The sequence below is a fragment of the Elephantulus edwardii genome, unplaced genomic scaffold (genome assembly GCF_000299155.1).
Source record: "Elephantulus edwardii isolate Elephantulus edwardi_28Jun2011 unplaced genomic scaffold, EleEdw1.0 scaffold00178, whole genome shotgun sequence".
Classification (NCBI taxonomy): Eukaryota; Metazoa; Chordata; class Mammalia; order Macroscelidea; family Macroscelididae; genus Elephantulus; species Elephantulus edwardii.
This window is the reverse complement of record NW_006399928.1, coordinates 6,762,580-6,771,364: the sequence shown is the minus strand read 5'-3', so window position 1 is coordinate 6,771,364 and position 8,785 is coordinate 6,762,580. Positions and strand designations below refer to the sequence as shown.

The window sequence follows — 8,785 nt, the reverse complement described above, 5'->3', positions numbered from 1 at the left end:
GGGTGTGGGAAGGGTAATCTACCAAGAACATATTCAGTCCCTCTTTAATATGAAACACCTTGGAAAAATCCCTTTTAATTTTGCTAATCTGATTAACCACATCTGGTAGCAGATAACTTTTAGTAATTGTAGAGGCGTTGGTTTAGCAACTGTTAAACTTGTAACCAGAGATCTCAAAATATTGGAAGCCCTAAGGTCACTCCAGTTAAGGTCACACCTGTGTAAGTGACCAGTAGAAGACTATATTGCCATGACTGTAACAATCCTCAGTGATAGATTACAATAATCTAAGACACAATGAAGAACCAAAATCAGGTAGGGAGATAATTTAATTCCTCTAACTAAGAGGGTGCCTTTATCCCTTCTCAGTAAGAAATAGCTATAGAGACAGACCTTCCGTTTCCCCTTAAGATTGAGGATTTTGAAATCTCTTGGGGAAATGTAACCTCAGGGTTACAATGCCTATAGATCTTTGTAAAAACCTACACACCCATTCTGAGAACTTCACTTTCAGCCTCTCCCAATATCTTGTAATTGTCATAAACTCTTCTGTTAATATGTGGTTGCTAACTTTACCTTTCAATGACATTACAGAGTAATTTCCTGGAAACCTGATTTGAAGCAAAGCCAGTTTGAATTAGCTTTTTGGAATATTTATAGAAACAGTATTTATGATCTTAACAAGCTGACCTTACCAAGATGGAAGGAAATCTATCTACTGACCAGAGGAACCTAACCCTCTGGTTCAAATTTGCTACAGAGCATATGTGCATCATCTAATAAGTGGTGGCATGCATTCTAGAAACCTTTGCACTGACTCCATCTTAAGCAATCAACTGCACACATAAGAAGGATTGAACAACAGACACTCCTTAATTTTCAAATAAAGAAATAGATTGAATTGTGCTATGTGATTGGCCACCTATCCTCTTCTGCTTCGCACCACATACAAAACCCTAAATACGCCAGCCAAGAGGCCCTTTGCTATGTGGAGTGCCTAGTCACTTTGCGGAAGGCCCACTGGCCAGTCAGTATCCCTTTCCCTAAAATTGACTTTCATTTCTTAATTTGATCTGAAACTCCTGGTTGGATTTTTTTCTCTAGTGAAGGTAAGAACCTAGACTGCACTACTCAGTGACATTGATATATTTTTCTCCCCTTATTGTGTACCGTTGAATTGGATTCAATCAGCACAGGAGGAGATTGCCCCTTCTTCTCCAGGGTTAGGGTTAGCATTGGTGGCATTGATATTTTTGAGCCCTTGTTACAGAACACAAGGGGTTCTTCCCATAGTCAATTGCCAATAAGACAAATGGATTGCAATATCAATAAATGCACTTTATTACACAGATCTGGGAGACAGTGAGTCACCTCCAAGACTGTCTCCCAGTCTGGGAATGGTCATGGGCTTTTATAGGAGGGAGAGACACCAACTTACTTAACAATAAACTTTTGTTAGTAAAATCAAAGAATTTCTGTATCTGAAAGAAAATCGTTCACACCCAGATAATCCCTTTCAAGGCAAACAGGCATATTAAGTTACAATTTACATATGATTGGGGAAAACAGCTTCAAAGAGATAACAGCCAATCTAGGAAGATTCATCTCCTTTTCTGATTAACAGATCACAGAAAGGACACTAAGAACTCCAAGGTCAAGCAACCAGTCCCGCAGGCCAGAGAAAACTATAGTTTTATAATTGATATCTATACAGAGAATTCTGAGCTTATTAAAACCACCCTAACACTCTGAAGGAGACAATAAGTCTTTTTGCTTTCATTCAAGAAAACTTTACTAAATGATCTAAGCAAATAGTAGCACTACAAAAGGATCAAGAAATCACAAAGTTACTGTCAACATAAATTTGACAACAATGAATTAAGTTTTGGAGATTGGTATGTTGTTATTGTGTGCTGTTGAGTCAGAGCTGAACCTCCAGTGAGTTTTCAGAGACAGATAATTGCATGGGAGGAGATTGCTCATCCTTCTCTCACTGTTGTTGTTGATTGCTGTAGAGTCGAGCACAAATCACAGTGACCCTATGAACAAAAGACCTGAAGCCTTTTTATAACTATCGTCCTTTCTCAAAGTTCATAGCGTTTCCAGAGGCATGTCATTTAAGAAGTGAATGCCACTCCTGCTTCCAAATCTACAGGCATTGGTAATTGCAATGGTCAGTCAGCTTTGAGACTCAGTGCCCTAAATATTTCTGTAGACATCAAAGTCATAGTAGATGAATGAGAAAATGTAAAATATATATGTCTTTCATTTTGATACAAAGGTCTACCAATTTCTTTGGGAGAATTGACTTAATACAAATTAGAAGCACACTTCTCTTCGATTGTCTAAGATTGATTAATAGCTATTCTATGACTGTAAAGAAATATATAATCCTAGATTGTAATAGACATTCAGTTCTTAGTGACTAATGTAATTTCTCAATGTCATTCCATAGTATTAATGCATAAAATGGTAATTTTGTATTTAACGTGACTTTTAATTAGAAATTTAGACAAAATATATTAATCATATTTTTTACCCTAAAGCCCTTTCTATGATATTATTGGAGTATATTAAAACTCATTTGAAGGTTTACGTATGCTTAAACTTTTCTTTTTCAAAGGCATGTAAAAATGTGATGTTGCAAACTGAGATAAAAGTTATTGTGGGAGTAGGGGCTGGGGGATAGAAGACCAAGAAACCCCATTCAAGCCTCCTGAGCATATCAAAGATGACAGAGAAAGTTCAGAGATAAAAAGAAAAAAAAATTATTTGAGGGAGCTCTGATGGCTTAGAGTGGTAGCACCAACCCAAAGGCAGGTGATTTGAATTCACCAGCTGCTACCTTAGACTCTTAAAGCCTGCTGGAAGATCAGCAATGAGTCAGTTCTGACTGGGTAGCATATAACAACAACAGCATTTAGATTTTATCTCCCTTTCCTTATTTCCATTGTGGAGTGAGTAAGTCTGAAACCTACTCAGCTGATAACCCCACCTCCTCAAGGCTGTAAACTACCGTGAAGGAAATTGTCCTTCTTCTTCCTGCTTAATTTCTGGCTAATTTGACTCAGCATAAAGCAACAGTCTTTGATTAGACCACTAGAGCTTCTATATTGAGTAAACTTTTTCAGTAATGAGTCTAGGCCTGAACTTCCAAACCATCAAGTCTTTAACAATTATAATGCAAATGTACCAATGCATTTACATTATAATTATCCTACCCTTGGGAGACAAAAGGATCAGCAAGCAAATATTCAAGGTTTTTAAATCACAATGAGCCCCAAAGTACCGAATGGTGTATTAATTAGCATATACAAAGACCACTCAATTTTACTTTTATTCTTTCAGAAGGAAGGAGGCTCTCACTAAACCTTTTCATCTATTTACTGCTTGCCACATGTTAAAGAACTTTGTACATAATTCTAAAAAGTATTTACCAGAAAGTAACATAAACAAGGAGCAAGAGCTTTTCCGATGGCCAAAATGGGGAATTTGAAAGGGAAGTTCTGGTGGAGTACTACATCCAAGTTTTCTGCTAGCCCAAGGTCTGCATGTCTGAAAATTTGAATCTACAAATGGCTCCAAGGGAGAAAAAAAAAGGACAGTTTTCTACCATTGGGATTCACAATATAGGAAGCTCCACAGAGGATCACCAAGATTCAGAAGGAACTTGAGAGGTGAGAAATCTTTTAAAATAGTGAATTGGAATAACAGTTAAGTAAAAGTCAATGAAAATTAGCAGAAAGTGTTTTCATTTGGTATTTTGAACCCCGAATGAGACAATAAATGAGTTTTTTTTGCTTTAATTCAAGAAAACTTTGCTAAATGACCTAAGAAAATTACAGCACTACAAGACCAAAAGTCACTGTGAGTCAGAATCAATTAGATAGTAATGACTTTGGTTTTGGAATTTGGTATGTAGGCATTGATATTGTTTTTAACTCTATAGGCAATTCTAGCTGTCAGTGAACTTTGAGAATCAATGCTCTAAATTTGTGTAAACAGTGAAGTGATAATAGAGGCACAAAAATATTAAGTGTAAATGCCTTTCATTTTTATATGAAGTTCTCCCAATTTCTGCTTTGTTGACCTAATTAATATACCCTGGAAACACACTTCTCTTCCATTGTCGACTCCAAGATTGTTTAATAGTTTTGGGGAATTTGTTTTTGTAGTGTAAAGAAATATGTAATACATTGGTTATAATAGACACTTAAAGTACAATGACCACTGTGATTTCTCAATATAATTCTGTACAATTGATTTATAAAATGTTGATCTTGTATTTAGTAGTACTTTATTGGAAATTTTGACAAACTATGATAACCTCATCTTTTACCCTGAAATTACCTATGAAATTATCGAACCAGATTACAATTTATTTGAAGGTGTTTATATACTTAAACTTTTCTTTCCTTAATTGTATCATAGAGTGAATTATGTTGCAAATGAGAATAAAAGTTATTGTGGGCTTTTTTTTTTTAAATAAAGAAATCTGAAAGCTATGTTAAAAGTGTCTGAATTTACATTACAAATATCTACCTTTTAATTAACAAGAGGCAATCAAATAAGTATTCAGCAGTTTTAAATCACAATTATTCCTGGAACTAACAATGAGTACATTAACATATACAAAGACTGGCCAATGTTACTTTGATTCACTCCTAAGAAAAGGCTTTTTTCAGAAGGTATAATCCATCATTCATGGAGCATAATTCCATAAAATACTCACAAAACTAGCATAATTGGACCAAAGAGAAAAACTCAGACGGCCAACGTGAGTATATTTTGAACTTTCTAGATTGATGTTTTTAAAGAGAAAGTTTGAACTGATATTTTGAATCCTCTATTTTGAATCCTCAAAGAGACAATAAATGAATCCTTTTCTTCAAGAAAAAAATGCCAAAAAATTTAAGTCCTCTGAACAGACTAAGAAACCATAGAATCAACTTAATGGTGTCTAAAAACTACAAGGCTCAAAGAAATATGTCTTGGAGGATGTGCAACCAGGATGCTCTTTAGAGATAAGGACAGTGAAACCCTGGCTTACATACTTTGGGCATATTATTAGAAGGCACCATTTCTTGGAAAATGATCTCCTGCTTAGGAAAGTGGACCATCAGTAAAATAGAGGAAGACTCAATAAGATGGGATGACAATGACTGCAATTATTGGCATGAGCATGGCAGAGATCACTTCAAAGGACTTGAACATAGTGGAGATCCTGAGGACTGAGCAGGATAAGACAAGGTTTTGAACTGGTGGTGTTCTGTTCATAGGACTCCTATGAGTGGTAATTGACTCGAAGGCACCTAACAACAAGGCTCAGAATAAATTTGTCTTGGACAAATTGCAACCAGGGTGTATCCTTGGAGGCAAGGTTCGTTATACTTCGACTCATATACTTTGACCATGTTGTCAGAAGATACTATTCATTGGAAAAAGATCACTGTTGGAAAAAGTGGAGCATCACTGGACAAGAGGAAGACGCTCAAGGAGATCTATTGACATACTCACTGAAACAACAGGTTTAATCATAGTGGAGATTATGAGAACTTTGCAGACTAGGGCACGGTTTCGTTCTGTTGTTCATAGGATCCTCATAAATTGGAGTAGATATCTAACAAAATCTACCAACCAACCTGCAAGCTGGCTCAGAGAGTCTTTGCTAATTTCTTGCTGCCACCTGGTGGCTTAATCAGGAAATGCCTGGCATTTTATTTTTATTCTAACCTGGCAGGAAACAACAAAAAAGATTGCCCTAGAGTCAGAATTGGTTTAGAATTGACCCTCCAGGGGGTTTTCAGAAGCTGTACATTGTACAAGAGGAGATTGTCCATCTGATGGATTTGAACTTCCTGCTTTTGGGTTGTCATTGCAACTCCTTACCCACTAGGCCACAAGAACTCTCTTTGGCAGGGAAAATGAAGTACAACTTAAAAAAATGACAAGCCTCGGAACCTATTTGTATTGAAGCTATACATTTTTGTTGAATATTATCCTCTACATAAAAAACTCTAAATTATTGGAAACTGGTGGAACTCTGAAACTATGGCCCATGTCACTATTTGAACCTGGAAGAAAACCTATCCTCTATGACTCAGTTTTCTGCCATACAACAGACTATCAAGAAGCATTCACTCATTGGACTAACCCACCAGAAGAGAACAGCACTTGCACAAAGGTAAAGCCCTAAAGATAGGAAGACATAGGATTAATGCAAATGATAATAATAGGGAAGAAGTGAGAAGTATGTGGTTACACTAGGATATTGTAATTAATATTATAAAAAATATGTGCATGACTGAATGAAAAATCAATGTACTTTGTAAACTTTCAATCAAATCACATTAAAAAATTAAAATTAAAAAAAATTTGCCTGCCTTCAAAAAAATGTGCATGAATAATGGTCAAATAGAAAACCAATTTGCTTTGTAAACTTTCACTCAAGTCACAATTTAAATAAAAGAAAGAAATAAAACAAAACAACTATCAATCTTTAAAAAAAGAAAAGCATAGGAAATGGTTGTGAAATCGACTGCTTCCTAAATAGATTAATTCTGCTATTGTAATGCAAAGTACTTAATTTGGAATAACTAAGGATATTTAAAATCCAGATAGTGCTTTTCACACCTTTTAAGAAGAAAATTTTGCATACATTATTATTTATATGAAGATCTTAGCTATATGCTTATGTGATGCAATTGCATTTATTGGAGCCCTTTGTTTTTCTAATAGCCCTTTTTTCATGCTAAAATGAGGGTTCGAAGTCGGGGAGGGGCAGTCTGCATTCTTTCCGGAGATAATGAATAAAGGATAGTTTATCAGATTGTTTCTCATTCATTGTAGTCCTACTTCTAGGCTAATTTAAGTGTCAAATACCTATTCTGTAAACTGCTGTAATCGATGAAGCACAAAGGGAGGCAAAATTACCTGAAGATGGTTTTATGCAAGTGTTGTGTATTTGCACTTTGCCCCTCCAATCTCAAAACCAAAGTAAGTGGAAATAAAATTTTAATATCTAAACTATTGAATTTATTACACTGGGAGTTACAAACATCAGAAGAAGTAAAATATGTCATATTATGCTACTATTTCATTGAAATTTCAGGTTTTTTTGGTACTTTGTAAATCTTAATCAAACTGATCCAGGAACTCTCTTCTTGCCTCCAGTCTCAAAATCAATTGAGCATTCTTTTTTCCTTCAAACTCAAAACCAAAGTAAGTGGAAACCAAGCTTTATAAACTATTGAATTTGTAGCAATTCAATGATAAAATTTCAAAAAAGTCAGATTATGCTACTATTAAATAAAAATTTCCCCTTTTTTTAGGAATTTAGTAAATTTTGATGAAGCTGAGACACAAACAAGATGTCTTGCTTTAAATATTCTAGGCCACTCCTTTTTTTATTCCTCCGCCCACAGCCCCGCCTCAATTCATAAAACCCAGTGGTCTGCTGCAGCGGCCATATTTCTTTCACCTTTGGATTGGAAGCTTAGAGACTGAGGATATTTAAGCCCCTATCGTTCTTTCTGGAAGGTTTTCTAAACCCTATCATGCCTCAGGCATATTTCTTTGAGTAAAGTAATCATTAGAATTTCAAAAGACCCTCTTTTGAATTTTTACGTCATCATCGAAAAACGGGTTTTTTCCCCCTTGACGCCTCCATTTTTGTTTTCCGTCATTTTGGATGATTGTTGAGGGGCACCATTTTATGTGTGCTTTTCTTTTAAACTTACTTTTTCTGTATTTTGCTCATCAGAGATGTAGAAACCTGTTTTATTTTATCTTTTTGTTTTTCCTCCGCCCATTTGCGATGTGGATACCTGCCTTTTAATATGGTTTTTGATGTTTTTCTTAGCCCATCGGGGCCTTGGATACCTGCCTTCTCGCTCCCCTTATTTTCTTTCCTTTTTCTTCCTTTAGCCCATCGGGGTAATGGATACCTGCTGAGACTTATCTCACCCAACCTCTGGTCTATCTGGACAGTGGATTTTTTTTTCCTCATAACTTTTTTTAGGGTGCCCATCGGGGCTGTGGATACCTGCTTTTAATTTTTTTTTCTTTGCTCATCGGGGCCTTGGATACCTGATTTTTTTTTTTTTTCCCTGACCCATCGGGGACATGGATACCTGCTTAATTTTTTTTTTTTTTACACATCATCCATCAGGGGTTTTTTTAATAGATGGAAAAAATTTGTTTTAGTTAATTGCAATACATGGAATATAATTTGTTGCTGCTTTTCTGGATGGTGGTGTGAGTGGACCTACGGCTTTGGCTGGTAGGGGTGGCCTGACTTCTTTAGGCTGGGAAGGAAAATGGCTGCCAGTTTAGATTGGCATCATTTTACTGCTTCGAGTTGGTAATGTATGCTAACTACAAATTAGAGACTTGATGTAGATAGTGACCATCAGAGGCCATTATATGCATTGCATATGCTAAATGTTTGGAGTATACTAAGCTGAGACTTGGTAGGGACCTTGCATTAATTGTGACAGCAGGAGGTTAGTAGTGTAAGTGATTCTTAAACTGCAGGGATTTAGCCACAGAGCTTAAAATGGCGGTTTGATTGTGCGACATTGCTTTGTTACGTTGTCTAAAATGGCGGCTCCTAGTAATCCGCCATTACTCAAGTGGCGGGAACCCTGTTAGGTCTTTGTTCTTGTGTGTAGCATGGCGGGCGTCCTATACTAAAAGATGGCGGATCAGGACGATACTAAAAGATGGCGGATCAGACTGTTGCTGCAGTGTCAAATATGGCGGACTCGTCTTTGCCATTTACTCT

General features: G+C 36.2%; 1 pseudogene; it reads right to left on the bottom strand.

Annotated features, from left to right (window-relative positions):
• LOC102847652 overlaps positions 1 to 7,685 on the bottom strand; it is an 80,622-nt pseudogene extending 72,937 nt beyond the window's left edge.
• Between the last annotated feature and the right edge of the window lie 1,100 nt (positions 7,686 to 8,785).